The sequence below is a fragment of the Cervus canadensis genome, chromosome 10 (assembly GCF_019320065.1).
Source record: "Cervus canadensis isolate Bull #8, Minnesota chromosome 10, ASM1932006v1, whole genome shotgun sequence".
Lineage (NCBI taxonomy): Eukaryota > Metazoa > Chordata > Mammalia > Artiodactyla > Cervidae > Cervus > Cervus canadensis.
In genome coordinates, this window is record NC_057395.1 from 40,769,628 (window position 1) to 40,787,778 (window position 18,151).

At 43.8% G+C, this 18,151-nt stretch overlaps 1 protein-coding gene across 1 annotated transcript in view; it reads left to right on the plus strand.

Moving 5' to 3' along the window:
- Positions 1-18,151, plus strand: part of SLC24A3 (solute carrier family 24 member 3) — a 422,665-nt gene that overhangs the window by 302,122 nt on the left and 102,392 nt on the right. The gene's annotated exons all lie outside the window — the stretch shown is intronic.

Genomic DNA, 18,151 nt, shown 5'->3' on the forward strand with positions numbered 1-18,151 from the left:
TCCTGAGGGGAAAAGCTGTGATTTTTAGCATTTGCTCATTAACATGCTGTAACTATCTACACCATAATTAATTTTAAGCTACCAATACATCAGTGGACTTAGAACTTTCTTGAAAGCTTAATAACTGGTCCTTATGAGCTGACACGGACTGCTCCAGCATACCACCGGCCACAGGACATGTATTTGAAGTGAAGCCCAAGAAGCAGGAGATAGGTAGTCAGGTAGACAAGACAGGGAGGGAGGGAAGCCAACCAAAGGGGTAAGAAAGAGCTGTTAATGCCGTGAATAGCTGGGCTCAACCCCACTGCCCACTGGGAGAAATATCGATAACCTCAGATATGCAGATGATATCACCATTATGGCAGAAAGCGAGGAAGAACCAAAGGGCCTCTTGATGAAAGTAAAAGAGGAGAGTGAAAAAGTTGTCTTAAAACTGAACATTCAGAAAACTAAGATCATGGCATCTGGTCCCATCACTTCATGGCAAACAGATGGGGAAACAGTGGAAACAGTGACAGACTTTCTTTTGGGGGGGCTCCAAAATCACTGCAGATGGTGAGTGCAGCCATGAAATTAAAATACTCTTTCTCCTTGGAAGAAAAGTTATGACCGATCTAGATAGCATATTAAAAGCAGAGACATTACTTTGCCAACAAAGGTCCATCTAGTCAAGGCTATGGTTTTTCCAGTAGTCATGTATGGATGTGAGAGTTGGACTATAAAGAAAGCTGAGCATAGAAGAATTGATGCTTTTGAGCTGTGATGTTGGAGAAGACTCTTGAGAGTTCCTTGGACTGCAAGGAGATCCAAGCAGTCCATCCTCAAGGAAGTAAGTCCTGTATATTCATTGGAAGGACTGATGCTGAAGCTGAAACTCCAATACTTTGGCCACCTGATGCGAAGAACTGACTCATTTGAAAAGACCCTGATGCTGGGAAAGATTGAAGGTGGGAGGAGAAGGGGACGACAGAGGTTGAGACGGTTGGGTGGCATCAATGACTCGAAGGACATAAGCTTGAGTAACCTTTGGGAGTTGGTGATGAACAGGGAGGCCTGGCATGTTGTAGTCCATGGGGTCGCAAAGAGTCAGACACAACTGAGCAACTGAACTGAACCCCACTGTGGATCTCAAGGGGTGACGTAGACACGACTCAAGATTGTCCAGTTGAGATTGAGCAGGATGGGTGTGAGTGCACTGACTCCTACCCCATCCCTTTTTGTTGATGGTTGACCCCATGCTATCCTGAGCACCATCAGGCAGCTCTGCCCATGGGCTGAGGGGAGCTTTCCAGCACAGGAGGAGGCTTTAGGCAGAAATGCACGGAGGCACCAGCCCCAGGTGAGGTGGGAAGCCATCCTGGGAAGGAAACTGCCAGGTTCTTAAGATGTCCAAGGGGCGTCCACAGCATCTACTCCATGTACCACGAGCTTCTTTAAACACTTTATTAGCAGTAGTAAACAACCACTTGGGTCCTTCTTTCACAGTCAAAGTCACTTTGTTTGGTGCAAACTGGCTGATAAAATGCAGTAGGGAAGAGGTGCTTTCAGTGTCTGTAAGGTGATGCTTTCTTTATCAGTTCATATCTGTGGATTCAGCATCCCCACCTGACTAGACCCAGGGACACTGGCATTCCCCAAGAGAGCCTTGATGTTTATTCTTCTTCAATTAGTAGATATCGTTTTCTTTAAAGAATGGAAAATGGGGAGTTACCTCTTTGTCAATTGTTTAATAGACAGGTAATGTAAGTATGAGTTTTATTACTCAATGTTGAATATTAAGTTTTTATTACTCAATAAAAACCAATCAAATAATTCAAATAAAACAAATATCACATATTAACACATTTATATGGAATCTAGAAAGATGGTACTGATGCCCTATTTGCAGGGCAGGAACAGAGACACAGACACAGAGAGTGGACTTGTGGACACAGTGGAGGGAGGAGAGGGTAGAAGGAATTGAGATCATAGAATTGACCTATATACACCCCTGTGTATAACAGATAGCTAGAGGGAAGCAGCTGTATAGAACAGGGTGCTCAACTTGGTACTCCTGATGACCTAGAGGGGTGGAATGGGGGAGTGGATGGAAGGGAGTCTCAGGAAGGAAGAGATGTATGTATACATATGGCTGATTCACTTCATTGTACAGTAGAAACTAACATTGTAGAGCAATTATATTCTAATAAAAAAAGACAGATGATATAAGCATGAGTAATAGTTTAGTTCAGTTGCTCAGTCATGTCCCACTCTTTGAGACCCATGGACTGAAGCACGGCAGTCTTCCCTGTCCATCACTAACTCCTGGAACTTGCTCAAATTCATGTCTATTGAGTCGGTGATGCCACCCAACCATCTCATCCTCTGTCATCCCCTTCTCCTCCTGCCTTCAGTCTTTCAGGGCCTTTTTCGGTGAGTCAGTTCTTTATATCAGGTGGCCAAATTATTGGATTTTCAGCTTCAGCATCAGTCCTTCCAATGAATATTTAGGACTGATTTCCTTTAGGATGGACTGGTTTGATTTCCTTGCAGTCCAAGGGACTCTCAAGAGTCTTCTCCAACACCACAGTTCAAAAGCATATGAGTAATAGAATCCAATCAAATAATTCTCTCATCTAGGCCACTTCATAATTGGAATTCCAAATGGAGTGTAGGGGACATTTTATAAACCAAGGCACAAGTCATATTCAAATATTTCCTAATCTCCAAAATGCTCCCCTTGTGGTGAGAGCTCGAGTAGCTGTCTACATTCCTGAGGTTGTCCCACTGACTTTGCCTGGTTGGGTGTCTGACCTAAATTTTCTGTGGTTTTGTAGATCAGAGACAATCTTATCATGACAAACAGGAAGATGTTTTCTTAAATGCAAAAGTCCCGTCTTCCTTGGGGCAAGAGGAAGTTGGCTGTGGCTCTGTCTTCTCCGCTGGGGAAACTTCCCACAGACAGGGAACAGATGGGCCTAGATTTAGATACCATCTGCTTTTCAGTTGTAATTAACATCGGATCCAGGGGTTGGTTGGATTTTACCATTGTGTTGGCCTTCCCCATTGACCGCTCGGGAGTCCTAAATCCTGTGTTTGTTGGAATGTGAAACTTGGGTTGGGTTTCCTTGGATGGGCATTAGCTCTTATGAGACAAGGAAGGAAAAGGAAACCATTTTTGAGTGCCTGCTTCCAGTTGAGTGGCCCCCAGATGCAGTTGGAGAGAGGAAGAGTCCTGCTCATCTTGCCTTGTGTTTGTGTAAAGAAGAAAAATAGGAATAATCCTCTGAGTCCATTTCAGTTCAGTTGGTTCCACTTTTCTTTCTAACAAGGTGATTGAAATAATAATGACCCAGTAATATTATTCAGCATTTATTGAACACTTGCAACATTCCAGCTGTGGTGCTAAGAATTCTACATGATCTAGTTTCAAAACAACCACTTGAGGTAGATACTGTTATCCCCATTTTACAAACAAGGAAAACTGAAACCTCAATGCAGTTGAAATGCTCACCTCAGGTCACACTGCTGAGATATGGACCAAGCAATCATAGAAAAAGCAAGGGAATCCCCAAAAAACATCTACTCCTGCTTCATTGACTACGCTAAAGGCTTTGACTGTGTGAATCTCAACAAACTGTGGAAAATTCTTAAAGAGATGGAAATACCAGACCACTTTACATGCCTCCTGAGAAACCTATATGCAGGTCAAGAAGCAACAGTTTGAACTGGACATGGAACAACGGACTGGTTCAAAATTGGAAAAGGAGTACATCAATGTTGTACATTGTCACCCTGCTTATTTAACTTATATGCAGAGTACATCATGTAAAAGGACAGGGTATGAGTCCCAAGCTGAAATCAAGAATGATGGGGAAAATATCAACAACCTCAGAAATGTAGATGATGCCACTCTTAATGCCAGAAAGAGAAGAGAAACTAAAAGAGCCTCTTGATGAGGGTGACAGAGGAGAGTGAAAAAGCTGGTTTAAAACTCAACATTCAGAAAACTAAGATTATGGCATCTGGTCCCATCACTTTATGGCAAATAGATGGGGAAAAATTGGGAACAGTGACAGATTTTATTTTCTTGGGCTCCAATAAAGATCACTGCAAATGGTGACTTCAGCCTCAAAATTAAAAGATGCTTGCTGCTTGAAAGAAAAGCTATGACAAACATAGACAGCATATTAAAAAGCAGAGACATCCATATAGTCAAAGCTATGGTTTTTCCAGTAGTCATGTACAGTTGTGAGAGTTGGACCACAAAAAAGGCTGAGTGCCAAAGAATTGATGCTTTTGAATTGTGGTGCTGGAAAAGACTCTTGAGAGTCCCTTGGACTGCAAGGAGATCAAACCAGTCAATCCTAAAGGAGATCAACCCTAAATATTCATTTAAGGACTGATGTTGAATTTCCAGTACTTTGGCCACCTGATGCAAAGAGCCAACTCATTGGAAAAGACCCTGATGCTGGGAATGATTGAGGGCAAGAGGAGAAGAGAGCGACAAAGGATGAGATGTTTGGATGGCATCACCAACTCAATGGACATGAGTTTGAGCAAACTCCAGGAGAGAGTGAAGTACAGGGAAGCCTGGCATGCTGCAGTCTATGGGGTCACAAAGAGTCAGACACAACTTAGCAACTAAGCAACAATAAATTGATTGATTCCTGCTTCATAACCATGGTTCATCACTGCCTCCACCAACTTCTTTACATTGACTGGGAGAGCAGGGGTAACCAGGGCTCCCTTGTGGCTCAGCTAGTGAGGAGTCTGTCTGCAACGTGGGAGATGTGGGTTCAATCCCTGGGTCGGGAAGATCCCCAGAGAAGGAAATCGCAACCCACTCCGGTACTCTTGCCTGGAGAATTCCATGAACAGAGGAGCCTGGCAGGCCACAGTCCATGGGGTCACAAAGAGTCAGACATGAATGAGCAACTAACACTTTCACAGCACTAACCAGCCAGGCAGATTTCTTCCATTCCTGCTTTATTGGTTCCAGGAAAGAACTGAAGTAACTCAAAGATGCCACTGTTCTCCAGTTTCTTTATAATCTCCAGGAATTCATCTCTCTTGTACTTCAGCGTGGGCTTCCCAGGTGGTGCTAGTGATAAAGAACCTGCCTACCAATGCAGGTTAGATGTAAGAGACAGATTCAATCCCTGGGTCGGGAGGATTTTCTGGAGGAGAGTGTGGCAACCCATTCCAGTATTCTTGCCTGGAGAATCCCCTGGGCAGAGGAGCCTGGCAGGCTACAATCTATAGGGTCACACACAGTCGGACACGACTGAAGTGGCTTAGCATGCATGCACATACTTCAGCATGCTTTACCCTTAAGCCTTTAGACGATCTCCTGGGTTTTTAGCTGCAGCTCTGCATCTTGCTTTTTCTGAGCCCTGGGGGAGGTGAGTGTAAGCATGATTAACTTTTAGCTTCTGCCTTAAAGCCCCAGTTCCTCATGTTGGTGTCATCATCTACAGACTGCAGCAAAAGTCAGTCCTCTTCCCGTTATCAGAGGCATTGTCCCTCCAGCAACAGAAATATGTTTAGTAGAACATTTGAGAGCATCTCTCTCTTGAGCCCTGTTGCTTTCTAAGGGCACACAATGTAAATAGAATGCACGAAGGACACCCAAGACCAGCAGTCATTCACGCTGTTGTCTGGGTACAAAGGATTCCTTGGATACCCTGAATGTCAGCCCAGGGGAGGGACCTTCTGTGCCCAGCTAAGCTAATTGTCTGGCAAGAGAGGCTTTGAACCTCCTAGTTAAAAGTCCATAGTACTCATCTGGGAGTGATTTTAGTGGATTGTCATTGAAGTGTGAAGTTGGAAGTACTATAATACAAAACTTTGGTCTGGCTTCATTAACTATACTAGATCTTAAGCAATAAAATGAAGGTGAGAGTTTAAGCCCCACGCAAGCCTGTTGGTTTTGCTCACTTAGACACACAGCCCCAGGCTGGACTGCTACCCACAGCCATCCAGCCTGTTGACCCTTTACACCAGTCACAAGCAGGATGACCTGTGTTGCCCTCCACCATGAATGGGAAAGCTTCTTCCTCTCCAGGAGAAAACGATCCTGGGTCAGTTCTGATAAGAGGACACAGTAAAGGCATGCAGTTAAGGAAGTAGTTTCAGCCCGGCACATGACCATACCTTTTAACTGGATACCCAAAGCTAGATGGTGATGTGTCCATCTGAGCACCTTCTCAGGTCACTGACCTCCCAGGAGCACAAAACATTGCATAAGAAACAAGAGAGGAGAATGGATGCATGCATATGTATGGCTGAGTCCCCTCACTGTTCCCCTAAAACTATCACATTGTTAATCGGCTAGACCCCAGAACAAAATTCAAAAAAATTTTTTAGAGGAACAGGAAAAGATGGTGCCTCTTTACTCAGGTTTCTGCACAATACAACTGAAGACAAATAAGTTGATCCCCTCCACTTGAAGCAAACAGCCACCTACAGCAGGAATAACACATATCCTCCTGCTTTTTGCTACTGCCAACCAATTTCTATCACATGTACTTTATAAGAGCTCACATCATCCCACCAGCTGAATTTTTATTTTCTTTAGTGAAGTATAGTTGATTTACAATGTTGTGGTAGTCTCTGTGTATAGCAAAGTGATTCAGTTATACCTATGTATACACATTCTTTTTCACATTCTTTTCTACTACGGTTTATCGCAGGATACTGAATATAGTTCCCTGAGCTACACAATAGGACCTTGTTGTTTATCCATCCTATATATAAGTTTGTCTCTGCTAATCCCAAGTTCCCACTCCTTTCCTACCCCTGCCTTGGCAGCCACAAGTCTGTTTTCTATGTCTGTGGGTCTGTTTCTGTTTTGTACATGGGTTCATATCTGTCATATTTTAGATTCCACATATAGGTGATATCATATGGTGTTTGTCTTTCTCTTTCTGACTTACTTTGCTTAGTATGATTATCTCTAGATGATCTCAATGTTGCTGCAAATGTCATTATTTAATTATTTTTATGGCTTAGTAATATTCCATTGTTTTATATATATATAAAATATAGCATATGTTTATATAAAACAAGATATATATATATATATGTATATATACACCACATCTTCTTTATCCACTCATCTGTTGATGAACATTTAGGTGGTTTCTGTGTCTTGACTATTGTGAATAATGTCACCAGTTGAAATTTTAAAATTAGAATGAATAGTGCATAAAGTGTTTCACTACCTAAATATTAGATATTAAAACTTTGAATTCACCAACAAGAAGTTGCTTACTTAAGAATAATCCCCTTTGCAAAAGAAACATGAAAGAGGATAACAATTATGGAAAAATGGGGGAGAATTTGCAGTCTATTTTTCAGAATATTGACTATGCCTGCATTGCTAGAAATGCATTAGTAAGAGGCTTGATTTCTATATACACTTTTTAATTAATAGAGGATGAGTTTTCGCCTCCATCCTCCAGTAAATAAATGTTGAATAAATATTTAAAGAGCATGAGTTTGAAGAGGCGCCAGATGATGAGCCTGCCTGAAGTGCCCATGTCTCAGGCCAACTCTGTTTTTGGAAGTTTTGGTTATCTGCCCAGGGTTGGGCCTCCATCCACTGTTTGATGTTATCTGGCAGCTGTGGTGCCCACCGGCTCCCAAGACTGTTTGGACAGAGAATAACAAGAAAACGACAGAAAGGCAAGAATATAAATGTCTTGATAACTTTAACCAGACTGGCGTCTTTCAAAGGCTCCATGTTGTTTAATAAGCTTAGCTCTGAATCTGGCATGGAAATTCCTACTTCAATGTGGCTTGCCTCGGAAAGACTCAGCTCTGGTTACTAATAAAAACTTTAAGGCAAGAAGCAGGTTTCTCACCAAACTTGGAGAGTTCCATCTTCCTACAGATAGTTGAGTATATGCTGGAATTTCAAAGTCCCCCAGAAAAGTTAAATTCTCTGTTATTTACAATATATCCTCAAGGTAGAAGTCATTGTCATTTTTTCAATGAGCCTGAAGGAGAAGCCAGTGCTAGCTAACAAACCTGCTGTCAGACCATCTCACATGGGGTTTTCAGAGCTCCCAGAGTATGTCACACAGGTTTAGTGGCAATGGGAGAGGGGGAGTGTCATGGCGAAGTATTAGGAAAGGCAGAAAGGAAAGAAATCACTCAAAGAAAGATGAGAGGTCTTCAGAAGCCCTCAAGCCAGTGGGCATCCTGAGCATTCAGACCACATCTCTTCTTTTGCTGCTGAAAGTAAGGTTAGAACCATGGCTGGCTTGGTTTGTAGTCATTCAAATGGGGTTGAAGTCCAGTTTCTGTTTTGTGCTGGTGCTGTGACTTAGGACTTACATTCTGTCTGCCTCAATTTCTTTGTCTGAAAAGTGGGGATAACAATAGTATCTCATGGGCTAGTTGAAAGGATTAAGTTGTAATGTATTTCTATGCTTAGTCATATGGCCAGTATGCTCAGTGGTCATGTGCTCAATGGTCAATATTCAAAAAGTGTTACCTGTCATCATCATCACCATCTTTGTCTTTCTCATCATCATCACCATCACCATCTTCACCATTGTCCCCATCGTCATCACCATTATCATCATCATCATCACCATCTTCACCATTGTCCCCATCGTCATCACCATTATCATCATCATCATCACCATCTTCACCATCACCACCATCTTCACCATCACCATTATCACCATCTTCACCATTGCCACCAACCACCGCCATCACCATCTTCATCTTTATCACCGTCTTCACCATCACCATCACCACCATCTTCACCAACACCATCACCACCATCTTCACCATCGCCATCACCACCATCTTCACCATCACCATTATCACCATCTTCACCATCGCCACCAACCACCATCATCACCATCTTCATCTTTATCACCATCTTCACCATCACCATCACCACCATCTTCACCATCACCATCATCACCATCTTCACCATTGCCACCAACCACCATCATCACCATCTTCATCTTTATCACCGTCTTCACCATCACCATCACCACCATCTTCACCATCACCATTATCACCATCTTCACCATCGCCACCAACCACCATCATCACCATCTTCATCTTCATCACTGTCCCCGTCATCATCCCATCACCATCACTGTCATCACCATCAGCACCAGCATTATTACAATCATCATCACACCATCAAAGTCACTTTCATCACTACCATCATCATAAGGTTTTCCCAGTAAAGTCAACAATGATTCCTGATCATCACAGATGGTCTGCACCTGTGAACCCAAATCTCTCAGTCTAGAGTATAAAAACTCGCCCAACTAACCTTAACTTGTTTCTGTAGCCTCATCTGTCTCTGCTAGTTCACTCATAATCTGCACTCCAGCCATAGTGTAGTTTTCAGCACAAACCATGTTAATTTATGACTCCATGTTTTCATTCATGCTGTTCTGTTGCCTAGTCAACTCTGTCTTGGTTTCTTTGATTGGCTAATACCTGTTCATCTTCTCAGACGTGATATAAACATTAGCTCCTCCAGATGGTCTTACTACACCCTCCCCTTCACTCCCTGAAACCTAGGCCCTGTGTCCTTCCTTAAAGTCCACAGAAAATCCAGTGAAGAACTCTGTGTTTACCTGTAATATCAAATGCTCTGCTTACATGTTCAGCAGACATGATGGTATACCATTTTCCTGATCAAAGAATTGGAAAGTTGGACCCAAACTGAATTTATAATGCTTACAATTGGCAGGTTCTGTGTAGCTGGCTGAGTGCTTTACAATTGTTTAATTCAATCATTTATCTAGGAATTATTTATTGAGCACATACTATGTGCCGGCCCTGATATGGGCACTAGGGATACATCAAAGGATGAGTTAGGCAAAGACCCCTGTCTGTGTGGAGTTTACATTCTAAGGAAGGAGACATACAATAAAATAAGCATCATGATAAGAATTATTTGGTATGCTAGAAGGTAATCCTGGTAATGGAAAAAAAGAGGAAATGGAACAGGGTCAGAAACAGGAGGAGGAGAGGTGAAGGAGAAGTAGGCTCTGTGAAGGTGAGGTTTGAGCAAAGGCTGAAGGAAGTGAGGCACAGAGCCAGGTGGATGGCTGGGGAGAAAGTGAGGCTGGCACAGAGAGTAACCAGCGTGAAAGCCCTGAGGCAGAGCTTGTGAGGCTCATTCAGACAGCAGCCAGGAGACCTGGGTGCAGGCAGCAGAATCAGCAAGGCAGAAAGTATGGGAAGCAGGGCAGCCATAGCCCTACTCAGCATCAAGAGATGCTACCGAACAGTCCAGACTCGCAGCTTCTCTCTTGGGAGATCAGAAGCTCTGGCCTTGCTAAGCACGTATTCTCATGCATCGCTGGTTAGGGCAGAGCACAGGCTGCCCACTTCAGATGGGCATCCACTGTTCAGTGAGCCACAGAGCCTGCCTCATCCCCTGTGGGCAGCTGAGGCCCTGGCACCAAGTAGCAGCCTCTGACAGGCATGCCCAAACCGGCTGCCTCCACTCTCTGCTCCCATCCTGCCTTGACCGTCCTCCTCCCCTCAGCCCTGATCTCTGCCTGTTCTGTCTAAGTCCAGTGAAGACTCCTGCAGGGCAATACCCTGAAAGGGAAGGAAGCCCAGGACAATGGAAGGAGTTTTCATTCTTGATTCTACAAAGGAGACTCTTCCTTTGGAAACAATGAATGGGCTTCCTGGAGTATTTGCACATACTTAGGTGGAGGATTGCCAGGGCCCAGGAACACACTTGCCTCCTGTTTCTGTCACACTTGTCTCCTATCCTGACAGCAGGGCTTTGATGGTGGTTGGGGGGGGCGGGTAGTAACTACTTCTTCAAAAATGAACTTATTAACAAAACCCCAAACTGTGCCTTGATCACATTATCTCACACCTGTTAAGATAGCTACTATTGAAAAAATAAACAAAAACAGGAAATAACAAGTGTTGGTGAAGATAAGGAGAAACTGGAGCTCGTAAACTGTTGGAAGGAATGTAAAATGGTGCAGCCCCTATGGAGAACAGTATGGCAGGTCCTCAAAAAACGAAACACAGAATTACCATATGATCCAGTGATTCCACTTCTGGGTATCTACCTCCAAAGAACTACAAGAAGGAACTCAGACATTTGTACATCAATGTTCACAGCAAAGTTATTGACTATAGCTGAAAGATGGAAGCAACCCAAATGTCCAGTGACAGATGAACGATTAAATAGAATGTGGCATATCCTTACAATAGAATAGTACTCTGCCTTGAAAAAGTAGGGCATTCTGACCCCTGCTGCAGCATGTATGAACCATGGAGACATTATGCTAAGTGAAATAAGACAGTCACAAAGGGACAAATACTGTGGGATTCCCCTTATATGAGGTCTCTAGAGTTGTCACATTCATAGACACAGAAAGTAGAAAGGTGGCCACCAGGGGCTGGGAGGAGAGGGAATGGGGAGTTAGTGTTTAGTGGAGACAGTTTCAGTTTGGGAAGATGAAAAGGATCTGGAGGTGATGGTGTACAGCCGTGTGATACTTAATGCCATGAAGCTATACACTTAAACATGGTTAAAATGGTAAATCTTGTGTATATTTAACATAATAAAAAAATGAAGTTTTTAAAAATCAAAATATATAGGGAGATGTATAATATATGTATATATGTGCATGCATGCTAAATCACTTCAGTTGTGTCCGACTCTGCAACCCTGTGGATTGTAGCCTGCCCAGCTCCTCTGTCCATGGGATTCTTCAGGCAAGAATACTGGAGTGGGTTGCCATGCTCTTCTCCAGGGGATTATATATATATACACATTTATATAATATAGGTATCTCTTTATAGTATATATCTATATCTTTATGTCTGTGCATGTGTGCTCAGTTGTATCTGACTATTTGCAATCTCATGAACTGTTGCTCACCAGGTTCCTCTGCCCTTGAAATTTTCCAGGCAAGGATACTGGAGTAGGTTGCTATTTCCGTCTCCAATCCTTAAATCTGTGTATATATATATATATATGTGTGTGTGTGTGTGTGTGTATAAAGAGAGAGCGAGAGAGGTGCTGTTGTGTGGTGATGAGGGGCATGTAGTAGGGAGATAGTTCCTGGGCTCACATCCTGCCTCTGCCACCTACTAGCTGGCTGACCTGAACCAGGTTAATGAACTAGATTCCCCATCGTGAGGAGGCTGGATTAAACCAGCAGCCCGTCCTGCAGCCATGATTGTGAGGGTCAGTGGAGCATGAGTGTGACTGCCCCCATCAGGGAGCCCCTGTAAGGCCCACGCAGACGTCAGCCCATCTACAGAAACCCGTTCCCAGAACATGCCTTTAGTGGATATTATGGGGAGATGGCAATTACCAGCCCCACTTCCTTGAGAAACTGACAACCAAGTGAAATAAATGAGGTCCTCAGGGACTCAGGAGCCATTCTCAGAGTGGACCCTGTACGAGAGGTGTTGGGGTGGAGAAGAAAGAGGCGAGAGAACAAAGGAAGAGAAGGCAGATCTCATACCCACGGCTCTGAGACAGTGACCCCAGGGTGCTGACCTCGGAGAACACCGTCAACCGTGGGCTTTATCTGGTCGTCGTGAGAGGCATCAAGTAACACAATGAAAAGGTTTATGCTGGTGAGCAGGAATATTAACATATGCTCAGCCTCCTTTAGCATTTGAGTCCCTGTGAGAGAATCCTTTTCAGTTGGCAGTGGTTCCAGCGACCTTCTGATGCCAACTACAGAAGGATGAGGGGTGGGGAGAAGAGAACATCCCCGAGTTCTGTTGCTCTCAGCCTTTGAGAGCAATGCTGTGACTGGGAGTGCACTCACCTGGGTCGGGCTGCTGGTGCACTCCCATGGGCATCTCCTGAGCAGCAGCCAGTGTTGAGGCTGGACTGGTCCTCCTGGTTCTATCACGATGGCAGGACACACCCCAGAAACAGCAACCAGGGAACTTTGAAAGGACAAAGTTTATTACTCCCAGATCCTGGGGGTGTACATACAGGGCCTCACAGTGAGGTCCTGGATGGCCAGGGCTGGGAGAGAGAGGGGGGAACAGAGCTGGGGTCCTGCCTTTATTGAGGGCAAGTGTAGGGTGTCTAGAGTTTATCTGGTTCACTCTTTACTGGCAAATTTAAAACCTAAAAGCAGGAGTTTAGGGTGCAAATAGGGAAAATCGGGGTCAGTCCAGTGGTCACTTATTTGGGTCACCCAGGATTTCTGAAAGGGGAACTTCCTGGGTGAGGCAGCCCGTCTCCTCATCTAGTTGTGTAGCTGGCGATGTGTTTATTGAGACGGGTGCCTTTGGAATGGATGCCCTGGAGATCAAAAGCCTAATGTCAGGCACTTACGTTAAAAGAAAAGCTCATTGCCAGACACTTAACTACTGTCCCCACTCGATTTTAGGAAGACAATTGTTTCTGAGAGTGGTCCACCTTGATTTCTTCTTTTTTTTTTTGTATACATTGTTTTGTTTATTTTTTTGGCTATTTAAAAAACTGAAGTATAATTAACTTACAATGTTATGTTACTTTTGGGTATACAGCAAAGTGATTCAGTTATGTATATATACATACACACACGTTGTTTGGATTCTTTTCCATTATAGGTTATTAAGATGTTGAATATAGTTCCTTATGCTATACAGTAGGACCTTTTGTTTATTTGTAGTATATATATACATATATGTATGTATATATATGTTAATTGCAAACTCCTCCAAAAATACATTTATTTATTTAGAATAGTTTTAGGTTTACAGAAAAAATGAGCAGGAAGTACAGATAGATCACATACATCCCTCCTCTCCCCCTTGCACAGAGTTTCCCTCATTATAAACATTCTGCGTTTGGTGGTGCAGCTTGGTTTCAATACTGCATTTAGTTCCTTTCACAGTCTTCCTTAACACACTTTGCTCTTACTTTAATTCGAGGTTTCCTGGAAGCTGACCTTAAGACAATGATTAGAACTCAGTGGTCACTTGTGGAGAAAGGAAATATTGATTGGGGTGTAGGAAGTGAGATGGGAGAAGGAGAGATTGCTGATAAAAGGTGAGCACTGGAGCTTATGACACTACAGGCTCCTGAAGCTTGATTCAGCTGTGGGAACCCAGGAGGATGAAGTGGAGGGACCCTCTCAGGGAGTGAGGAAGCAGGGACAGATGCACCAACTCCCACTGGTCAGGTCTTCAAGCAGATTGAGGCAAATTCTGACTATTGAAAGGCAGTGTGTATGTGTGTGTGTGCGAAGTCGCTTCAGTTGTGTCCAACTCTTTGCAATCCCATGGACTCTAACCCACGAGGCTCCTCTGTCCATAGGATTCTCCAGGCAAGAATAATGGAGTGGGTTTTCATGCCCTTCTCCAGGGGATCTTTCAGACCCAGGGATTGAACCCACATCTCTTATGTCTCCTGCATTGTCTGGTGGGTTCTTTACCACTAGCGCCACCTGGGAATGCCCGATGAACATGGTAGGACCAGGGGGCACCCCTAACCTTCTGCCGTGTTCCTCTTCCCTGCAGCCCGCTCCCCAACCTCAGATCCTCTTGGTCAGAATCCAAGGCTGGCTGAGATTGTGTCTCTCTCTAATCACCAGGGCAGTGAGCTGTTCCAACAGAGTGATATCTACAATGGTAGCAGAACCTGAGAGTGGGTGGGTGAGTCGGTTCTGCCATAGCATCATGGGGCCACCAGGCATCAAACTTTTCAAGGGGGAGAATGACTTTTAAAGAAAAAACTTTTTTCCAAGTTTAATCATATATGATCACTTGAAACCATGAAAAAGACAGAGACAGAAAAAAGGAAAATCTTTTTGTTGTTGTTGCTGTTTATTCTGATCATATTCCCTGGGAGATTTAGAACAATTTCTACCAAAGCCAGATTTCTACAGTCTTCTCTAGAAATTGCTTCTCCAGCACCACTTTCACTGAAATTAAAGACAGAGAAACACAAGTACAGATGATGGAGTAAAAGGAAATTGTCTGTGAAAACCGCTGACTGTAGATGCCACATAAAACAGCGGGGCTAATGTCATGCTGGTGGGATACATTTGCCCTCACAATTTGGAAGTCCTTATGTGTATCAACATTTCATCTAGAGCCGTTCACCCCCGTAAAGCCCCAGGCCATGATGACTTCCTGTTACCTTAGATATTTTGCATTTTAACTATTTTTACCAAAGTTCTCTAGTTTATTAGTCCCAATCAACTTTTAGAATTGCCTGATTAAATAGAATTTGTCTTTCAAAATCCTAGCTCATTAGGCACTTTCTCTGTGAAGCCTTCTCTGACCTCCTTCACCTACACCCAGCAGAATGAATCTTTTATGCCTTGTATCTGTTAGGGAGGCACATGGCTGCAAGTACAGAAATCCCAACTAATGGGGACTGAGGCAAATAGGAGATTCATCTTATCACCTACTAAAAGTACAGAGGCAGGTGGTTTCTGGCATTAGATCAGCTGGTGAATAGCATTCTTCAGGGCTCTGGTACCCTTAGCATGTTGGTATGTATTGTCATGTTTATTGTCTCATGGTCACATAATGGCTGCTGACACTCTAAACATCACATCTGAGTTCAAGGCAAGAAGAAAGGGTGACTTTACCTGAATCTGTCCCTTATTCCCATTGCCCAAAATTGTGTGAGTGGTCATGGCTAGTTCCAGGGAGGCTAGAAAAGCTAAATACATAGTCACTCAGAACAAGAAACTTTAAATTTCTTGGAAGTTACTTCTTGTTGTTATTGTTTTCACTATGGCTCTTTTCATCACTTTGGCTGTAGCTGTTAAGCTGTTGCCACAATAGTGTTGTATAACAAATGGCCTGAAAACCTCAACAACATACAACAGTAAACATTTATTTAGCTTGTGGGTGTTTGGGGTTCAGCAGAACTGGGTTGAGCTTGGTCAGTCTCAGCTGAGACAGCAGGGATGACTGGGACATGTCTTGGCTTTTTTTTTTTTTTCCATTTGCTTCTCTCCAGCAGCCCGAAGCTAACTAGAGATGGTGGGGTTCATGCTGAAGGCTAGCAAGCTCAGGATAGTCTCTCAAGGTCACACAGCTTGGAAGTGTCAAGTCCAGGACTGGGTGCAAGGTCCTTGACCTCATCCTGGGCTTCCTCCAAGGCTGCGGGCTGCCTCTTCCAGCAGTCACTGTGCCAGGCAAGCTCCTTGACCACTTCCCTGAATGGCTTCAGAAGACGACACCAGCTACTATTTGAGCGCTCCCATCTTGGAACGTATTCACTCCAGGCAAACCTGGCCCTCATTCTGGGCAAACCTGGAACAGAATAGTGAGGAACATGTGAAGGACATAGCTGCCTCCCTTCTTTGAAGATACATAAACCTGAAACATGACCCATGGTCCCTGGCAGCATGTGGGTCGGTGTCTGAGTAGAGATGTCCTGATGCATTCCAGGGAAGAAAAGCCCCTGTGGTCTGATACTGGAGCTGCAGCTCACACAGATGACCCCCTCCCCCAAACATCTTCACTCATCGTCTTTAGAGCATGACCCGCATTCATCTGCCTTGCTTGCTGTAGCTGAGCCTCAGTTTCCACTGGCCTAGGCTCCACGTGGGCAATCCCAGGGTATTGGGCCGGCTCAACCTTTTTTGAGACTTCCAGTCTGTCTTATATTTTGCAGTGCATCTTGTAAAAATAATAACATTAAAGACCATTATCCAACAACTCCCCATCTGGAAGCTTATCCTAGAAGTGTAAAAGGATATATGCTTAAAGATTTTTTTTTTAAATTGCAACACTGTTTATGGTCCATTCATTTATAGAAGATAAGAGGGATTCACTCCAAATACAGAGGTAGCAAGGGTTTACTCATGTTCATGCTGATCACGTTTATTCTTGTGTATAAATGGTATATTTATGTGAACACGCAATCAAAATAAACCTTTTCAAATATAAATAAATAAGGACATCAGTGGCTCTGACGGGCAGCCCCCAAAAGTGGCTGACTAGGATTCTGAAACTGTCCCTCCCTCTGTGTGACTGGCGAAGGCAGTCATTAGTACGTGAGCTGAAATAGGAAGCGGAGATGGGGCAGAAATAAAAAACAACCTCTGTGTGGGGTGACAATGGCCCTGTGGGAAGGCTTGGAGAGGATCCTTGGAGAAGTTAAGATGTCCTCTGTGGTGTCTGGGAGATGGGTCAGTAACCCCCTGCCTCCCATGTAAGTTAGGAGAAATGAGACTACCAGAACATGCCTTAATTCCTGGCCTGACAAAGAGGGGCAAATATTATTAATAATGGTGGTATTGTTATCATTGTTAATGATGATATTATATTATCCTTTGGAAATACAGGAATGGTCAAATTAATCCCCAAATGCCTCGTTCTCTAAAGTATTTGGACCACTGCATTAATAAAATCATCCATGTCACCACTTCCAATAGGTTCTTTGCATCTTCAAGTTTGACTTTGTACATTTGTTTTGTTCCCTTATACTGTTTTATTATTATTATTATTAATGGTAGACCTTTTAGAGCAGTTTTAGGTTCACAGCATAATTGAACAGAAGGTACAGAGTTCCCTCATCCCCCTGACCCCGACACACACAGCACCCCATCAACATCTTGTTCTGTTTTGTTTGTTTTCCCAGTGGGAACCTGACTTCTAGTGGGTAATATAGCAAACAGCTGGAAGAGAGTTTCTTGTAAGCAAAGTGGCAGGCTGCCCTCAGATGCCAGGAAGTGCTCTGAGCTGGAAAGACACCCATGGCCTGGCAGGCCCCTAGGTGTCCAGAGGAGCCTTGTCACAGAATATCTGTGGGTGGGTGTCCTACCTCACGCTGCCTCGGGCATGGAACTAACTTGGTTTTCAGTAGCTTTCACCCTTGAAGGCACAGAGAGCCTGGCAAATCTGCTCATTTCTCGTCCTAATCCAAGTGTTGGCACTGCTGTGCATTAGACAAAGCTTCTTACCTCGAGGAAGATCAACACCTAATATTGGAACATGGTCTTGGAGAGAGAGTTTATGGACTTGTAAGAGGCGTTGGGGCTTTTAGCCTGTTGTACATAAAATAGATCAAGAAAAACAAAGAATATGGGGAATGGGGAGGGCCGTTTGCTTAGACTGACATTAATCCAGAGGCCCTAAGTACATGGAGGACTGAGGCAAGGTGATCTGGAGGGAACGTGTTCTGGGCAGTGCGAACAGCAAGTGCAAAGGCCCTGGGGCAGCATCCATGGCA